This window comes from Lepidochelys kempii, chromosome 8 (assembly GCF_965140285.1).
Source record: "Lepidochelys kempii isolate rLepKem1 chromosome 8, rLepKem1.hap1, whole genome shotgun sequence".
In the NCBI taxonomy this organism is placed as follows: Eukaryota; Metazoa; Chordata; order Testudines; family Cheloniidae; genus Lepidochelys; species Lepidochelys kempii.
This window is the reverse complement of record NC_136387.1, coordinates 6,596,367-6,616,192: the sequence shown is the minus strand read 5'-3', so window position 1 is coordinate 6,616,192 and position 19,826 is coordinate 6,596,367. Positions and strand designations below refer to the sequence as shown.

The window sequence follows — 19,826 nt, the reverse complement described above, 5'->3', positions numbered from 1 at the left end:
CATCAATTTTTAACACAGTCAGAGTAATTGACCATCAGGACAACTTACCAAGGGTTGGGGTGGATTCCTCATCACTGACCATTTTTAAATCAAGATGGGACGTTACTGATAAAGCTCCACTCTAGGAATTATTCTGTGGAAGTTCTATGGCCTGTGTTATACAGAAGGCCAGACTAGTTGATCAGAAAGATTGCATGGCCAGAAGGGACCAATGAATCCATAAGGAGAGACAGCAATGATAGACAGGCACTGAGCGAGCCCCCTGACCCCTCCACAGCACATAGCTCTCCCAGTGGACTGCCGTCCTGGCCAGCAGCACCTTCTGCCATTCCAGCCCCGACCTCCCTGGGCAGAATCATGCCCAGGCACATGGGCAGCTTGCATGAGGTACATGGACGCCCACAGTAAGGCACCAAGCCTAGATGTTAAGACTGGTGCTTTCTGTACCCTGAGGGAGTTAAGACACCACATCTCCAAAGGGAAGACAGGTGCACTCTGACCTTCCAAGCGGGTGAAAAGCAGCCAGAACAGTCACTATCTTCTCAGCTGCTGCCAGACCAAAGGCTCTGTTTCTGTAGCATGCAGGAGCAGCTGACAGGAAGCTGTCCAAAAGCCATGGCAGTTTCAGTACCTGCTGACCTCCCCTAAGGAGCAAGACATCATCCAGCACTGGGAAGTGCTCAGCACTGTCAGATTGAGCGTACCACAGAAGAGATGCACCGAGGGCTAAGTTCTCCCTCGTTATCCAAGAATCAAACATTTGGTTGCTAAGCCTCATTGGACTGGGTGATTTGGAGGGCAGGTGGGTTAATGCACAGGTCTCTCTTGAGAGAATGAGCCATAGAGAACCATTGTCCTAAACTAATGATTCCAATAGCCAGAGGTTGGCTGACTGGGGAGACTTCAGCCACCTGTAGCCTCATATGGATGGCAGCCTCTGCCTGCCTGAGTCTGCTGATGGCCTAGAACAGTAGTTCCAAGCCATCCATCTCTGTCACCTCTGAAGTCTAATGAGGGCAATTCAAAAGTCAAGGTTATTAAGTGTTTCCCCACCAATCAGAAGTGGTATTTAGGCCCAGCTCATTGTGACACACACGGCGTCTCTCTGTCTCACAGAGTCCAAGTCAAGGCTCTTTCTGTCACACCCAGCCCCCACGATCCTCCTGCTGTTCAAGACTCCACAGGTGCCTTTGTTAATCCCTGGGGCCCTCCCATCCCCTCTGACTCAAGGCCACTAGAAGTTTTGTTCATGTTCTGAGGTAGGGCCAGAAGGAGCTGTGAACTTCACCGTTCCTCAGCCCCGAACTGACGAGAAACGTGGGGTGTTTTTTGTTTGTTTTTTTTTCAAGCTGTCCTGGTCTTTTCATCAAGCGATGACGACTCCTCCCGAGTTGTGAGACTCTCCGAGGGGAGAGCACAACAACCTCAAGAGAACTGGAGGGAGAGGACACAGTCACGCAAGGCAGACTGCGGTCACCTGCCCACCAGCTCCGTTCTCAGCCTGCTAGAGTAGAGGGTCGGGGCACAGAGACCTTTCAAAGGAGGGCTTTTATAACAACTCAGCACAAGAAGAAATGAGAGGATGAGAGTGGGTGGGGGAGAATTCAGATTAAAGATCAAGAGTGTCACATGTCTAAATAGCCACATTACAGTGTCTGGGAGAAAAATACAACCCAATGAGCCATCAGTGCCAAGTCAGCAGCATTGGGGATTAGTAACGGGGGGGACAGCTCTTGCTCTTTCGTTAAGAACAAGAAGGAGCTTCTCTTCCTCTCCCTCATTCAGTTCTCTCCCCATGCCCGGTATGTTGACTGTAGAGCTAGTCAGGCATTTTCAGACAACTGTTTTTCATCAGAAAATGCCAATTAGTTGAAACCGAAACCATTCGGGGAAAGGGTCGTTTTTCTACAAAAATAAATAAAAAAAAATAAAATAAAAAATTTTGAGTTGAACAAAATTGTCAAAAAGTTTCATTTTGACATTCCAGGTTGAAATCACTTTTTGTTTTAAACTTAAACTAATTATAGTAAAGAAGCAATAAAAATTGGTCAAAATTGACCCAAATGGGATTATTTTTTTATTTTTCAGTTTGTGAAAATTTCCTTGGTTTTGACTTTTCAGCCCTATTTGAGACAGGTCATTTTTTCAACATCTTGAATATTTTCATGGGACAGTAAAACTAGTCCGGTGCTAGCCCTTGCTTAGAGTTCTCCCTCCTGTCTCACTCTACTTTAACTAGCAGGCAGCACCAAAGCAGATTGAAAAAGGAAAGGCAGAGAGATCAGGGTTGCGAGGCAGGACTCCTGGGTTCCCACCATATCCCTAGCACTGACTTGCAGTGATGCCCCTTCTGCAAAATGAGGATCACGCTGGCTTAGCGCCCATTCAGGTGTGACAGGGACTAGTTAATGGTTGCTGAGCACTCTGGAAAGCATAAAGGCAATGGGCATTAGATCAAGGGTCTTCAAGGCAAGGTCTCTCCAGTCTGAGGTCTGAGCAGTGTTCAGCTGAGTCCAGTCCTACACTGTACCACACATTCCAATAATAATGCCAGGAAAAATTCCAGCATGGGATTTTTCCAGAACTGCCATACTCAAGTGGGGAGTGTTCCCAAGCAAAGTCTCTCCTAGAATCAGGCAGGTATAGGAACTCTCTTCGACTGCAATTAAAAACATTCCAGGAGCCTGAAGTGCACCAGATGCAATCCAGGGAGCTCATTTGGATTTGCCTGTTTGAACTTCACTTCAAACCAAGAGAGGGCTTTGCTGTGGCCCTCTGATGGAAGGAATCAGGACTGCTCAGCTGTGAACACTGGGGCCTATTCCGCTAACAGCCGGTAGAGATCCTTCCTTAGCTCAGACAGCGGGGACCTGTGCATTTGGAGTATATGGTGACCAGACAGCAAGTGTGAAATTAATCGGGACGGGGGTGGGGGGGTAATAGGAGCCTATATAAGAAAAAGACCCAAAAATCAGGGCTGTCCCTATAAAATTGGGACATCTGGTCACCCTATTGGAGTAGGATGAACTCAGTTCTATTCCTGCTGCTACCATCATGCGGTGAGTGGCCATGGTGTACAGGGAGGAACTTCACAAACCCATAGCCAGGTCCATGCCAGGAAGAACACAAACAACTTCCTTCCCTTCTGACTTGAGCTCTAGAATTCAATACAATGAGCATGTGCGAATTATGTAACACCACTTCCTTGGAATTTCCCTGTGGAGTTAGCCTCCTCTGAAAGGGTTCTTTGAGACAGTATACAATAGAAGCCAGTCGCGAGTGAGCTAGGACAGTACATCCAGGCACTAGCCTTTCACTTCTGGAGACCCATGTTCAAATCTGCCTACAGTCATAACGACTTTGGTGACCTCCTCTTAATCATTAGTGAAAGACTGTCAGTCCTTGGCAGAGAGAGCCCAGCATGGACCAGAGCAAGTGACACCGCTCAGGATGGAGGTGCATCCGCAGAGCTGGGTGGGGGAAATTTGCACGGTGTTTCCTGGAACCATAACTGGTTCAAACTAGTGCTATGTGCCCTTTGCTAGCATGGGCATTAAATTCTCACTCATAGTTCCAGCTGCCCTGCAATGTGCTTATTTGTAGATCTCATTGGCCATGACCAGTCCCTCCCACCCCAGCCCCAAGGTGATTTAAAAACCCAAGTGGCAGGAGGTTAATTATCAGCCATCCAGTGGGGATGGTGTGAACCTACTCACAAGCTAGTGAATAGCAGCCCTTCGGAACACAAGCACCTATTAAAACATCCAGCATTCACCACCACTGAGAAACACAAAAGCAGCCCACCAAAAGCTCCCCTTACAAGTTCAACATCAACCCACTGACTAGCAGCAAAATGCTCTTTCCAGATCATTCCTCTTCTTGGCAAGGCCCATGTACAGATGAGGAAACAATAAGAAGCCGCACTGGTGTGGGCTATGTTAGAAATATACTACTTTTTTTGTTTTTGTTTTTGTTTTTCTAAAAGCAGAAGCAGATAGACAATTGGAAAAGAAAAAAATATTTTCTTCTGGGCAAGAGGAGCAATTGGTATCATATGAACTGCTTAGAGCCCAGGATCACAGAACCCTTAGCTTTAAACCACAATTGTTGGCATCATCTTCCCCTCCTTCCACACGCCCTGCATTGAGAAACCATGGCACACCCAGGAGACTGAGTTAACTAGAGTAGAAGGCACAGTGTAGTCACTCCTCCCCTCCCCCCCCCCACACTGCAAAACGTAGGCACGGGCACATCCATGGAGGACAACCTAAAACCCCCCCCACCCTGGACCAGGCTTCTAGAAAACATGAGATTGGCTCAAAAATAACATACAGTGGGTTCTTTTTATTTCCCTTCGGGGTCCACATTTTCTAACTTTTCGTCACAACCCTGAGGCTAGAAACTTACTTTTAGTAGCAAATATAGATATTGGCGGAAGTGTCAAATGGTTTCAGCAGATATTGGGGCTCCATCGTGCCTGGGGCTGTACAAGCACAGAAGAGACAATCCTTGCTGTAAAGGGTTTACACTCTAAAGACACAGACAGGTCATGGGTAGAGGAGACTGATACAACATACAAGCAAGTGGGAAAGGTGAAGAAGTGACCCGGCTTGGTTAATTACATGTAAGGCTGCGAGTCTGTCATGGAGGACACGGAAAGTCACGGAATCTGTGACTTTCAGCGACCTCCATGAAATTCTGCAGCTGCAGCAGCCAGTGTGGCTGACCACAGGGCCGCATGAGCAACGGGCCCCGGGGGCCGCTGCTGGAGCCGCCCCTGGGACCACCCAAGCAGCAGCCAGAGCAGCAGCCCCAGGGGTGGCTGCACCTGGCCCCAGGGACCGTCCGAGTCGCGGCCGGTGCAGCTGGCCCCAGGGACCACCTGAGCAGCGGTCCTGGGGCAGCCAGAGCAGGGCCCTGGGGGCAACCGTAGCAGCAGCCCTGAGGCAGCTGCACTGGCTGCTGCTCAGCAACCTCAGGCAGCTGGTCCTGGGGACTATCCTACCAACGGCTAGTGCGGCTGGCCCCGGGGACCGCCTGAGCACTGGTCCCAGGGTGGCTGGGGCAGCAGCCCTGAGGCAGCCACACCAGCCACGGCTCGGCAGCCCTGGGCAGCTAAGATTCAGTCAGGGGTGTTTATAGCAAAAGTCATGGACAGGCCACGGGGCATGAATTATTGTTTACTGCCCGTGACCTGTCCATGACTTTTACTAAAAATACCCGTGACTAAATCTTAGCTTTAATTACACGGACTGTAGGGTTGGGTTGTTTTTTAAATAATTAGGGTTACCCGCAGAGCGGGGCGGGGGGAATAGGAAGAGAAGGAGCCACAGCTATTGCAAATGAAAGCGGAGATTCTCATGGGCTCTTGTCATTCCAGGAGCTGGGGGTTTAAGGGAAAACACCAGATACTGTGAGACTCGCAATGTTATGACCCGGAGCCATCAGAGAGCCAGCCTGCATGTGACCCTTACCCAGCCCCTGGGAAGCCCCAGATATACCGGGAGAGTGATCCCTACATTGCTGCTGACAGCCATGGTTGTCCCCTCTCTAGTGGCTCTGAAAACAATGGACAGTGCTGAGAAACACGCTGGTGCGTTTACACTAGCAGTCAAAGGCGTTCCAAGAGCAGTGGAGGTGTGGGGACAGATTCTGTGCTGAGCCGGAATGACTGTAACAGGGCATTTTCATAACGTACACAGGTGACCTCAAGAATCATAAGGTTTAAGGTCAGACGGGACCACACCAGATCTTCCTGTCTGACCTGCTGTACATCACAGGCCACCAACGCCACCCAGGACCCAAACCCCAAATCCCGCAACCAAAATTAGATTGAAGTAGGACAGCCCACAGGAGATGAGGCTCGTATGTGTCACACAAAGAGAACAGGCAGGACCAAAGTGCACAGATGCATGAGGCCCCTGCCATGGCAGGGAAATGACTGAGAGAGATAAACCCAGATAAACCTGGCAAGTGACCCTCACACACACCCTGTAGAGAAAGGTGAAAAGTCCCCAAGACCACTGCCAATCAGACTGGGGGGGAAATTCCTTCCCGACCCCCATATGACAATCAGTTAGACCCTGACCAAGAACCAGACAGCACCAGAGAGAGAAAATGTCTAGTGCCACCTCAGAGCCCAGGATGAAGCCTTGAAGCTGGAGCTTTTAGGAACATAAGATATAAACCGGCAGTGAGTCCCAGAGTGGCTGAGCCGTTCCCCCACCATCACAAGCAGCCCCGTGTGTCACATAATCCTATTCACGAATTCACCCAGCTCTCTCAGAGTTAATTCAGTTGTTTGTCCCCACAAGCCTTATTGGGAGGCTGAGAATCACCTGGCCAGTGAGTGAGCCTCTCTCAGAGCTCCCCTTCACCCCTCAGACTGTGGCTCTGTCCCACACATCCCTTAGACACCACCAAATCATTCAGCAGGACCCTGGCACTCATGGGAAATCGAGACAGACGCCCCTCCACACGGGCAGGGCCAGGAAGCAGGTGTGCCAAGCATCAGGAGTCACTGGCACAGCACTATAGAAAAACGCTACTCAGCATCAGCTGATCCTTATGCAGAGCAGGGGGTTTCCTTCTTGCAACACAAGGCAGTCCAGGGCACCCAGGAATCCAGGGCATGAAAGCAATCCCCCAAACTCTGCAGCACACTTGGATTCCAAAGGGCACCTGCTGAGGACAGCAACTATCTCCTCCAAATGAAAGCAAAAGCACTTCAGCCTTATTTACTGGAAAGCAGCTAACTATAATAGGGCTGTACCATCTGTGGCCAGGAGGGTAGATACCACGGGGGCTACAATTGGTTTAGGTCTCGGTGAGAACTCCAGTAGTTCCTCAGTCCAGATACAAGTATTCTACAAATAGCTCTCACACACGCCCACCTAACCCCGCTGGGGACATACTTGGCTGGCTACCCTGGGCGCACTGCTGTTTTGAGCATGCTAGCTCAAACAGCTCTAGCACAGGTCTGGTTTCCCATGGTGGGAAACACACTCCCAGCTGCTGTGTAGACATACCCTTGGAGGCGAAGCCGGAGGGGGAAGCGCGTGCCAGAACACTTGCAGGGCGGGGAGTTGGTCGGGAGAAGGGACTTTCCTGAACGAGGAGCTGAACCTGGAGAACAAAATCCAGGTTGTACGACAGTGAATTCAGCCTAGAGTTTGGGTATCTCCTAGCCGTCTGCCTGCAGAGACCATGCCAGAGTTTTATTTACCATAAGGGCTGGCTGGAAAACAACTATTTCAAGGATTCAAAAAGCAAGGTTTCAAAATTTGTTTTCATTCTGATCCGAAATGAAACCACGACCTTTGGCCGTTTTTTATTTGTTGGGGGGGCGTGGGGGGGTTAGAGACACACCCCAGAATAGCCAATAGCCTAGTAGTTCTAGACCCTGCTTTACCTACCTCCCCAGCTGAGCGCCCTAACCACTGGGCTATCAGATATTCTAGTCTCGGTCTCTGGGTATGTCTACATGGGAGCTGAAGAAGGTGGAATTTCCAGCTTGGCAAACGTACCCAGGCTAGCTCTGATCAAGCAAGCACACACAAAAAAAAAAACACAAAACAAAACAAAAAAGTGTAGCCTGATGGAGTGACTTGCAGGATAGCCTAGTTGCCCTGAGTATGTACTTAGGATCTCTTACCGGACTGTACCCGGGCATCCCACTGTCTATGGCTGTACTTCTGGTTTTTGTGTGCCAACTCAATACTAGATAGCAGAGGTAGGTCTACACAAGCTGGAAACGACACCTCCAGTGTAGGTGTACCCTCTGTCTAGAAATTCCACCCCTGACCCAAGAAAACGTCCCAATGAAATTTGTGCCCAAACAGATACATTTCCACATAACATTTCGGTTTTGATGAAACAGCATTTGTCACTGGAAAAATAGTTCATCAAAATTTTTTCCAGCTCTTCTTGTAATTCCCCTGGGGGCAGTGACCATGCAGGGGGCAGGTTTTTTAGCAAGCAGGAAAGCCATTGCTCTTATAGGTTCCTGCTAGAAGCAATTACCAGCCACCTATTAGCCAGAGACCAATGCAAAGGAGCACCAATAGTGAGATTTTAGCAGTAGCGCCCTGATCAGAAGCTAAACCCCTTCTGTGGGGTGATGGTCTTCTTTGCAGGATTCTGTCCTTGGATGCTGCTTGGGGACCCCATCCTCTTTTGGGAAGATAAGTTCTCTCTATTAATCTACCCTTTCCCTAGACCAAGTATTTTCATTTTGCTTCCCACACTGCATCAGTACCTGCCTCAGCTACTGATCACAGCTTTCCAAAGTAGCAGAATAAACTGACATGCTTTCCCAGCAGCCTTCAAAGCTCCAAACAGCAGCATTTAAAATGAAGCAGAACTTGTTAAGTGTACTCTGCTGCTGCTTGAGGAAACTCTGAGCAGCAACAGTGGCAGTGACACTGCCAGCAGACTCAGGAAGTCAGCATGGAACCAAGTCCCATTTGAAAGGTTATCTTCATAACCATAAGAGCTAGAATTCTTAAATAAAGGCTGAAATTCTGTAGAAACTGATGGCTAAGCTCCTCTATGCTCTCTTCACTCACCCGGCAACATTTCGTACCCATCATTGGCAAGTGAAACTTCAAGCCCTGTGCAAAACAGCGGGTCAGGCTGAAGGGGTATTATAGCATCAGCTCAGCCCGTAGTGCTACAAGAAGAAAAGGCCGTTAAAGACTCACTTCCCTTTCTGTCATTATTTTGCCTTTTCAAACACAGTTCTGAGCTCCGGATGAGAAATCTTATATGAGTGTCACTGTTTCCAGAGCTCCCAGAATAAACACCATGGCTCAAGCTATGTGGGATGCACACCCCCAACTCCAGTATCCCATAATTGTCTTTGCAGGAGGTAACAAACAATAACTACATTTAGCAATAGCTGAGGCTGCTCCAGGATATACCCCCTCCACCCAAAACCTGAGAAGCATGGAAATAAGATAAGGGGAAGGACTTGTGCATTCCTTTCCACCTTTATCTTGCTTCCAATGCCATTAATAACACTGCATAAGGCTCTCACTTCCATCTCCAACAGATACCCAAAAGCAATACCAAGAGTCATCCAGCTCACTCTCTAAAGCAAGTGCTCAACAGTGACCTCAGATGCATCTAGGATCCATCCTTTCAGCACATCTGACTATCCAACATGCCATGTGTTGGGGGAGTTATTCTGCCTTGACCCTGCTGAGGTCACCATATGATGCAGCTATGTCATGATACAGCTCCAGCTTTTCAGGTGTGGTTCCAGGTACATTAGTAAACAGATCAGTTTTCCCATAGATGTTTCAGAGTAGCAGCCGTGTTAGTCTGTATCCGCAAAAAGAAAAGGAGGACTTGTGGCACCTCAGAGACTAACAAATTTATTTGCTGTTATACCTACATTTAGAAGCGTGATTTCTAAGCTGCAGGAAATAACCAAAAAGCTTTTTGAGGATGGCAGGGGAACAGGCCTCCCTACCCCAGCCCTTATGAGGTGCTCATTCACTCACACCTAATATTGTTACAAAACATGTATGTAGAGCTGGAAATTACACCATGCTTTATAAATATAGAGAGGAATGTTTCTGGACTAAAAGAGCTTACAATAGCTGGAGCACGTGCCATTCTGTCGCTAAATGCTTTCCAGATTGTCTCAGAGAAAGCATCTTTATAATCCAGGGAGCACTATGGGATTACGGGTGGGGGCTGTGCCAAACTGCATATGCGTGTTATTATGTAAATGAGTATTATTATGAACTAGCAATCTGGTAGGCACACCAGCCTGGTCCTCTACTAGGTTTCCTGGACAGAAGTCAAGAAAAATGACGGACAAAGCTTGCTCTGTTTATTGTAAACTCTGTGGAGTGGGGACTGTCTTTTTGATCTGTGTTGCTCAAACTTTCCCCATAGGACAGAGCATATCCTAACAGATGGACTGGCTCCCGGACATCTCCCCTCTCATTTGGGACCACACAACATCCCTGGGGTCACTACAACAATTGCTTACACGAGAAAGTAAAACTGGAAGGACCGCATGTATTTCAGAGAATCTTATACATGTAGGGTTGGAAGGGACCTCGAGAGGTCATCTAGTTCAGCCCCCTGTGCTTAGACAGGACCAACTAAACCTAGACCGTCCTTGACAGGCGTTTATCTAACCTGTTCGCAAAAACCTCCAATGACGGGGATTCCACAACTTCCCTTGGAAGCCTACTGCAATACTTAACTAGTCTTATAGTTTGGAAGTTTTTCCTAATATCTAACCTAAATTTCCCTTGCTGCAGATTAAGTCAATTGCTTCTTGTCCTATCTTCAGTGGACATGGGGAACTGATCGTCATCTTTATAAGAGCCCTTAACATATATGAAGACTGTTATCAGGACTCCCCTCAGTCTTCTTGTCCTCAGGGCTAAACAGGTCCAGGTTTTTTAAAGCTTTCCTCGTAAGTCAGGTGTTCTAAACTGTTTATCTTTTTTGTTGCTCTCCTTTGGACTCTCTCCAATTTGTCCACATCTTTCTGAAAGGCGCCCAGAACTGGATACAGTACTCCAGCTGCGGCCTTGCTCGTGCAGAGCAAAGTGGGACAATTACCTCTCACGTTTTACATACTACACTCCTGTGAATAAACCCCAGAATGATCATCAGCTTTTTTCACAACTGCATCACATTCTTGTCACATATTCAGTATGTGATCCACTATAACCCCCAGATCCTTTTCTGCAGTACTGCTACCTAGCCAGCTATTCCCCATTTGGAGTTGTGCATTTGATTTTCCTTCCTAAGTGTAATATTTTGCACTTGCCTTTATTGAATTTCATCTTGTTCATTTCAGATCAATTTTCCAATTTATCAAGGTCATTTTGAATTCTAATCCTGTGCTCCAAAGTGCTTCCAATCGCGCCCAGCTTGGTATCATGTGTAGATTTTACAAGCATACTCTCTGTTCCAAGTCATTAATAAAATATTGAATAATACTGGACGTAGGACAGACCCCTGCAGGACCCCACTAGAAATATCCCCCTAGTCTGAGAGAGAACCACTGATAACTACTCCTTGAGTATGGTCTTTCAGTTATGCAACCACCTTACAGTAATTTCATCTGGACCATATTTCCCTAGTTTGCTTATGAAAATGTCATGAGGGTCTGTGGCAAATGCCTTACGAAAATCAAGATACATTAGGTCTACTACTTCCCCCTATCCACCAGGCCAGTAACCGTGTCAAAGGAGGAAATTAGGTGGATATGACATGATTTGTTCTTTACAAAACCATGTTGTCTATTCCTTATAACTATTATCCTCTAGGTGCTTACAAATGGATTGCTTAATAATTTGTTCCAGTATCTTTCCAGGTAACAAAGTTAGGCTAACTGGTCTATAATTCCCACTCCCTGGGTACTCTTTGTTCCCTTTTTCAAAGATAGGTACTATGTTTGCCCATCTCCAGTCCTTTGGGACCTCAACCCATCATCCATGAGTTCTTGAAGATGGTTCCAAGATTGCTTCAGCTAGTTCCTTAAGTAGTCAAGAGTGAATTTCGTCAGGCCCTGCCAACTTCAATACATTTAACTTATCTAAATATTCTTTAACCTGTTCTTTTCCCTGTTCTGGCTTATGTCCGTCCCCCCTTGTTGTTAATATTAATCATGCATCTGGTCACAATTAAACTTTTTGTAAGTGAATCAGAATAGGCATTAAACACCTCAGCCTTCTTGATGTCATCAGCTATTAGCTCTCCTTACTTGCTAAGTAGTAGACCTACACTTTACTTCATCTTTCTCTCGCTCCTAATGTATTTATAGAACCTTGTCTTATTGCCTGTTATGTCCCTTGCCAGGCACAACTTAGGTGGTGCTGTAGCCTGATGTTGTCCCTACATGCTTGTGCTATTCTTTTGTATTCATCCTTAGCAATCTGTCCAGGTCTCCACTTTTTGTAGGATTCCTTTTTGATTGTCAGATTATTAACCGATGGAGCCATATTGGCCTCTTACTATTCTTCCTATCTTTCCTTTACATTGGAATAGTTTGCTGTTGTGCCATTAATACTGTCTCTTTGAGAAAATGCCAGCTTTCCTGACATGTTTACCTTTCCATTTTCTTCCCCTGGGACCTCACCTACCAGTTCTCTGAGTGCGTTAAAGTCTGCTTTCTTTGAAGTCCATTGTCCTTATTCCCCTGCTTCCATGCCTTCCTTTCCTTAGGATAATGAAATCTATCATTTCAAGATCACTTTCACCCAAACAGCTTTCCACCTTCAGATTTGCAAACAATTCCTTCCTGGTAGCCAGAATCAAATCTAAAATGGCTTCCCCTCTGGCTACTTCCTCCACCTTCTGAAACAAGTTGTCCCAATACGTTCCAATAACTTATTGGAGATTGTGTGTTTTGCCATATTACTTTTCCAACAGATAAGTGGATAGTTAAAGTTCCTCATTACCATTACAACCTGGTCTCATTTTTAGTTGTCTTTGTGTGATGCAGGAGCTGGAAGCAAGGAGAGATGCCAGCCCCATATGACCAGCTGGCTGTCTGGACCACTAGCAAGCACTCTGTGAACCACTGATGGTCCATGGACTACACAGCTCAGTAACCTTTGATCTAACCCAAAGAGGCAATCAGCAAGTTATATTTTCCTAGGGCTCGTCTTTGCTTTTCAGTCAAAGCCAGGTAAATGCAAATCTGGAAAGGTAAACTGCAGGGAGAACACGGCTCTCTCTTTCAAAGATCAGCTAGGATGTTGTTCTTCAAAATCACAACTGGATTGACTATTGAGATGTTTCTTTCCCCCCATCAGATCCTTTGACTTGCAGCACACAGAACCAGGTGTCCACCAGACACTCTTCTAAGGCCAGTTCCGAGGCCTTCCGTGCACGACGCTCCCTTTGTCATTTGGTCAATCTGTGACAAGGTTAGCAGAGAAGGCTGTGTCTAGTGATCAGTTCAGAGGACAGGTTGTCAGGCCTCTTGGGTTCTACAGGTGAGCGACGTGAGCGAGGCAAGTCATTTCCCAGAGGATCAGCGTCTCCATCCGTATGGCAGGGATAATACTACATATCATTATCCCAGGGCTGTTGCAAGGTTTATCTAACGTATGTCCATAAAGTCCACAGAGACTCTCGGATTAAAAATACTGTATGCGAGCAGGACGCCGTCAATATTACCTGGGGAGGCACAGCCTGCAGGGACTCACCAAGGAGCCTCAAATGGCTCCTGGGAATGGGTACGTTTCTCTTCTGGAAGCTGCTACTGTGACAGACACTGTCCCCAAGGAAGAGCTGTAAGTGGCATCTATAATCAGCAGCACCCCAGGTCCCAGCACACCCCCAAGGTCTGCGCTGTGTATGGGCAGCATGTAACACCCCCACACCTTACCCCATGCACACTGTGCCTTAGGGGGGACCTCGAGGGAGTGTGGCACTGCCGGGGATCTTTGGGGTGAATGGGTTTGCAGGACGACGTCTCATGATTCGCCAGGTGGGCACCGCACCTCAGCCTTTCCACTGCAGGTCCATGAATCCTCCAGGCCCGCTCAGAAAGAGTCAGTCACTTGGTGCCGGGGTGGGGGGCCATGCAGGAGATGTCTGAAGAGCCGCCGAGAGGGTGGGGGGGGGTGGCTTTACACACACGCCCCGGCCTCCATGGCACAGAACCCATTATCAGCCTTGTAGGAACCCCACCCCACAGACCCCACTGCTCCGGGGAAGCGGAGCAGAGCGTGACTTCCATCAACCGCCCCACTCCCTCTGCAATAACAACATCCCCCCCGGGGGGGGGGGCACCACCTCCATTCCCACACCTACGGTGCTTCCTTCCCAGGAGCCCCACAGCGGGGGGGGGGGGGGCACTTGGGGAAGCAAAACGCCTCCGGAGACAGCCGAGCTGCTGGGGGCAGAGAGGGAGGAGAGAGAGAGAGAGAGAAGCCCGATCTGTCAAGCCCCGGTTTGCTTTCCAAATATTCAGCTGTAGTCTCCCTCCCAGCCAGCCCCCCAGCCCAGCCCAGCCCCCCGGCAAGGGGGACGCAGCCAGGCCAGCCGAGAACAACACGGCGCGGCGCAGCCAGGCAGCAGCAGCGCCAGGGCCCCCCCCAGCGGGGCCGGCTGCAGGAGGGGCCCGTGCACCTTTGCAAGCGGGGGGGGGGGGAGGGTCTCGTCCTACCTGGGAGACGGGCAGCCCGGGTCCGCCGGCAGCGCGCGCCCTACGGCGACTGCGGCTCGGACATCGCAGCGCCCCGCGCGCTGGCCGGCGGGCGGCGGGAGGAGGCGGGGGCGGAGGAAGTGTGAGTCAGCGCCGCCTCCCCTGGAAATTCCCACCCGTGATTGACGGGCTGAGCGCTAACCCGCAGATCCCCCCCCCCACCCCATGGCGTGCCGCAGACCAGCTGCCAGCGGCAGGCGGAGGGCGATCTAAACAGAGAGGGCGGGGGGGGGGGCATGGGGGAAGCAGAGGGAGCGGTACGGTCAAGGGAAAGGGAAAGGGAAAGGGAAAGCAGCGGGACAAAAGGATGGGAGGGACCACCAGGAAACTACCCTCGGGTTCTGGATGGATGGCCCCGTGCCCCGCAGTGTCGGGGTTGTACACTGTGACGTTCTGGAGCATTCTGGACCAATGGCCCTATGCCCTGCGGGTTGTACACTGCGATGTTCTGGAGCATTCGGGACTGGCGGCCCCATGCCCTGTAGCATCGGAGTTGTACACTGCGATGTTCTGGAGCATTCTGGACTGACGGCCCCATGCCCTGTAGCATCGGAGTTGTACACTGCGATGTTCTGGAGCATTCTGGACTGACGGCCCCATGCCCTGTAGCATCAGAGTTGCACACTGCGATGTTCTGGAGCATTCTGGACTGACGACCCCATGCCCTGTAGCATCGGAGTTGCACACTGCGATGTTCTGGAGCATTCTGGACTGACGACCCCATGCCCTGTAGCATCGGAGTTGCACACTGCGATGATCTGGAGCATTCTGGACTGACGGCCCCATGCCCTGTAGCATCGGAGTTGTACACTGCGATGTTCTGGAGCATTCTGGACTGACGGCCCCATGCCCTGTAGCATCGGAGTTGCACACTGCGATGTTCTGGAGCATTCTGGACTGGCGGCCCCATGCCCTGTAGCATCGGAGTTGCACACTGCGATGTTCTGGAGCATTCTGGACTGACGGCCCCATGCCCTGTAGCATCGGAGTTGCACACTGCGATGTTCTGGAGCATTCTGGACTGACGGCCCCATGCCCTGTAGCATCGGAGTTGTACACTGCGATGTTCTGGAGCATTCTGGACTGACGGCCCCATGCCCTGTAGCATCGGAGTTGCACACTGCGATGTTCTGGAGCATTCTGGACTGACGGCCCCATGCCCTGTAGCATCGGAGTTGCACACTGTGATGTTCTGGAGCATTCTGGACTGACGGCCCCATGCCCTGTAGCATCGGAGTTGCACACAGTGATGTTCTGGAGCATTCTGAACTGACGGCCCCATGCCCTGTAGCATCGGAGTTGCACACTGCGATGTTCTGGAGCATTCTGGACTGGCGGCCCCATGCCCTGTAGCATCGGAGTTGCACACTGTGATGTTCTGGAGCATTCTGGACTGGCGGCCCCATACCCTATGGGATCACTCGCCTGAGCTGTAGCGTGCTGGATCATGGCTGCAGAACGCTGTCATTGCCTTTATAATGCAAAGAGCAGAAAGAGGCAACCACTCTTATCTCCCTAAGTTTCCCTTCCTAAATTTAGCACTCGAATGGTTTGGAGTCTTCGAATCACTGATCCACCTTGGCTATCTGTGAAGGGGGAAGAGGCAGGCAGGGAGGCAGAAGGCTGATTACATATGTGGAGGGGATTTCCACTCCTGGATGGAAGTGGGTACTGCCACTGTGGTGCCTGCAGTAAACATTGGGCTGCTCACGATCTGCTGCTTCCTCTCAGTCTCTCCAACCCACAGAGTCACTCCGGAAAAAAAAAAGCCTTTAAGCCTGCATCTGATTCTGTTAATATTTACTATTCGTATTGTCATAGCAAGAAGCAGCCCCGGACTGCCCAATGACCAGGACACCATTGTGTGAACACAGAACAAAAAGATGGTCTTTGCCCCACATGTTAGATGCCCACTGGCTGTCTGCTTGCATCTGGCAGTATCGGTAATCATTACGAGATACTTATGCATGGTGGCCTTTGTGATTTGCAGGGTGCCAAGGGAGAGCAGGTCCCATGCTGATGATATAGCTCAATGTGCAGCAGCAGTCAAAAAATCTAACAGAATGTTAGGAACCATTAGGAAAGGGATAGATAATCAGACAGAGAATATCGTAATGTCACTATATAAATCCATGGTATGCCCACCCCTGCAATACTGTATGTAGTTCTGGTTGCCCCATCTCAGAAAAGATATATTAGAATTGGAAAAGGTCCAGAGAAAGGCAACAAAAATGATTAAGGGTATGGGACAGCTTCCATACGAGGAGAGATTAGAAAGAGAGGGGAGTTTTCAGCTTGGAAAAGAGACGACTAAAGGGGGTTATGATAGAGGGCTATAAAATCATGAATGGTGGGTAGAAAATGAATAAGGAAGTGTTATTTATCTCTTCACATAACACAAGAATCAGGGGTCACCCAATGAAATTAATAGGCAGCAGATTTAAAACAAACAAAAGGGAAGTACTACTTCACACAACATACAGTCAGCCTGTGGAACTCCTTGCTAGGGGATGCTGTGAAGGCCGAACTTATAATGGGGTTAAAAAAATTAGATAAGTTCACGGAGAATACATCAATGGCTATTAGCCAAGCTGTTCAGCGATACAAGCTCATGCTGTGGGTGTCCCTAGCCTCTGACTGCCTAAAGCTGGGACTGGATGACTAGGGTTGGTCACTTGATGATTGCCTGTTCTGTTCATTCCCTCTGAAGCACCTAGCATTAGTAGAGGGGGGAGTCTGTCAGCAAGGACTGTCAGCAGCTGTCAGCAAGGACTCCTTGGTTCTGGGGCGGGGAGAAATAGAACAGAAACCCTGAACCTTTAGGTGGATGCTCTTAAGCCAGTGAGTATCATAGAATATCAGGGTTGGAAAGGACCTCAGGAGGTCATCTAGTCCAACCCCCTGCTCAAAGTGTGACCAATCCCCAACTAAATCATCCCAGCCAGAGCAGTGTCACGCCTGACCTTAAAAACCTCTAAGGAAGGAGATTCCACCACCTCCCTCGGTAACCCATTCCAATGCTTCACCACCCTCCTAGAGCAAAAGTTTTTCCTAATATCCAACCTAAACCTCCCCCACTGCAACTTGAGACCATTACTCCTTGTTCTATCATCTGGTACCACTAAGAACAGTCTAGATCCATTCCCTTTGGAACCCCCCTTCAGGTAGTTGAAAGCAGCTATCAAATCCCCCCGACTCTTCTCTTCTGCAGACTAAATAATTCCCATTCCCTCAGCCTCTCCTCATAAATCATGTGTTCCAGCCCCCTAATCATTTTTGTTGCCCTCCGCTGGACTCTTTCCAATTTTTCCACATCTTTCTTCTAGTGTGGGGCCCCAAACTGGACACAGTACTCCAGATGAGGCCTCATCAATGCCAAATAGAGGGGGGACATCACAGACTCAGAGATGGAACCCCCTGCCAGACTGGGGAGGTGAAGGTGGAGCACGGGGAGCATGGAGGTGCAAAATCCATTCTTACTTAAAGTTTTCACAAGTGAATTATACCAATGTAACTGTGAGTTGCCAGACGAAGCATTCCGCTAGCTAGAGGATGGTCACTGTGTTTCCTCAGAATGCCAGAGACTCACTGCTTTGTTTCACAATGACCACATATTTGCCTAACCTTGTAACTATGGCTGGCTCCCCTTGATATCAAGGGGAACTGTCCATGAAGGTCAAGAGTGATGCACGAGAGGCACGCCTATATACAGTGCAAAGAGCGGCTCCAGAGTTACCGAAGCTTTCCTGGCACCATGAGCAGCTCAGATTGTGAGAATTCCCCAGCCTTTATTGCCTAGGGGAGAGTCAAATCATCTTTGAGCTGTTTCTTCTCATAATATATTGGAAAACCGACATTACGATCTGTTTCCTTATCACATTTCCCTCCCTCCTCCCCCGGCACCATCGCTTCTGTTATTGTAGGGTGCTCATGAGCAACAATGGTGCATAATGACAGGAAAAAAGAGCCAGTGACAACTGCAGGGAATTTCCCCATTTCTGCACAATATTGCACAGATTTTCACATACGCTGGACCGATCTTCCATTTAATTATTAGCCATTTTTTGCCAGTAAGGTGCTAGGGAATATGCCTATCAGGCTGTGGAACAAGCAGAGGATCCACACTGCAAGCAGAGAAGTTGAACCATTCCCCCACAGCTTTCAGCCTATGCACCTCACTGCTGACTTGTAGCAACTCCTGCTAGCCCATGGTGGGCTCTCCCAGAAGGCTGCCTGTACACTTCAGTCCTGCCCTACAGCATGGTCAGCCGTTCCAGTCTTGGGTTCCCGCAGCACACTGCTCACGCACCACCATCACTTTTTGGAAACCGGAGGCTTCAGGAAACACCGGAGAACATGGTCATTAAAGTACGTTACAAGGGGTAAGCTCTGTGGCCTAGTCGCTTGTTGCTCTAAATAGAACAATGCCTTAAAATGTTCTACAGGGTTTAATTTCACAGCTCACTGTGTTCTAGGACTTTGGTCGTGGGACTCTCGTGTCCTGCATTTTAAACCAGTGCAGGAAATGTAAATGCCTATGTTCTACAGCTGAATGTACCACCCAGGTGCTCTGTGCACCCAGGAATCTATGGGAACCTTGGGACTGAAAAACAGTCAAATTATCCCTGCTTCTTGTAGCCCAGCTGGAACTCGTTTCGTTCTGTTTTTTGTTCTGTGAGCCAGCAGAAAGCCTGGAGGCAAAGCTAAATATGGCCATATTGAGCCACAAAGGGGCTTATTTTTAAGATAGTTTCTCAGCCTGCAAATAAATAGCCTAAGGCAATCTGTAAAAACTCTGGTCTATTTCTGTCAAAGAGAGACAAAGAGGTGTCGTGTCTCTATCTCCATAGTTCCAGAATCTTGATTTACAACATAACTGACTCTTCTCCCTTTCACCTTATCTACCACATGCTCTGGCTAAAAGAACGTTTGGTTACTCACCCAGGTAGGGCCAAGGGGAGCTGGCGAGAGAGAGCCTTCGGTCCAGACTCTGGGCTGTTAAGCGAATACAGGAAGGAGAGCCCAGCTGAGTTACTTTTAGGCAGGAGAAGGGAAATTCCCCATGCTGAGGCCCCAGACAGCTGGAGTGGTTTTGATAAGGAGCCACACACAGCATGAAGGGCTATCCTGTGTCTGTCCTCCTGAAGAGGGGGCTGTACCTCACTTATTAATTAGTAATTGCAGCCTGGAACCACAGAACAATGATTCAGTTATGGAATCCTAGAAAGGCTGATGAGATCATCCAGTTCCTGCCTGGCCATTGGAAGATTGTTCTCTTTCCCACATTCCCATATGTTTAGTGACTTCCCTAGGAAGCCTGTTTAGCGTTGCTAGGAAATACTTCCTGCTGGCCAGCCTGCCTTGTCCTCCCTAGCCAGTGATCAGTGCATCCCATTGACAGTCCCTCACTGTCCCATCAGCCTCAGCAGCAGTGAAGTCAAGTGGGCCAGTGGTAGATTCTGAAGGCAAGGTGAATAGACGCCAGCCCTGCAGTCGTTCCAGATAAACCATGTGGCGTGGTTACCAAGTTCTTTGAGAGTCTGCTCAATGGCCGGAACTAGTTGGCACTGGAATAAACATGAAAAACTCAGAGAGTCTTTTCCACTTTAAAGAGATTGATCCCAGCTCTCCACGG

General features: G+C 49.0%; 1 protein-coding gene across 3 annotated transcripts in view; it reads right to left on the bottom strand.

The window, feature by feature from the left end:
* TNIP1 (TNFAIP3 interacting protein 1) overlaps nt 1-19,221 on the bottom strand; it is a 48,331-nt gene extending 29,110 nt beyond the window's left edge. For 2 of the 3 annotated variants that reach the window (XM_073355312.2, XM_073355314.2), the window contains exon 1: nt 14,153-14,267. The gene's annotated coding sequence lies outside the window, so the exon portion shown is untranslated. Of the gene's footprint in view, nt 1-14,152; nt 14,268-19,132 lie in introns of those variants that run through there. The other variant, XM_073355313.2, reaches the window with a different exon arrangement.
* Nucleotides 19,222-19,826: the final 605 nt, after the last annotated feature.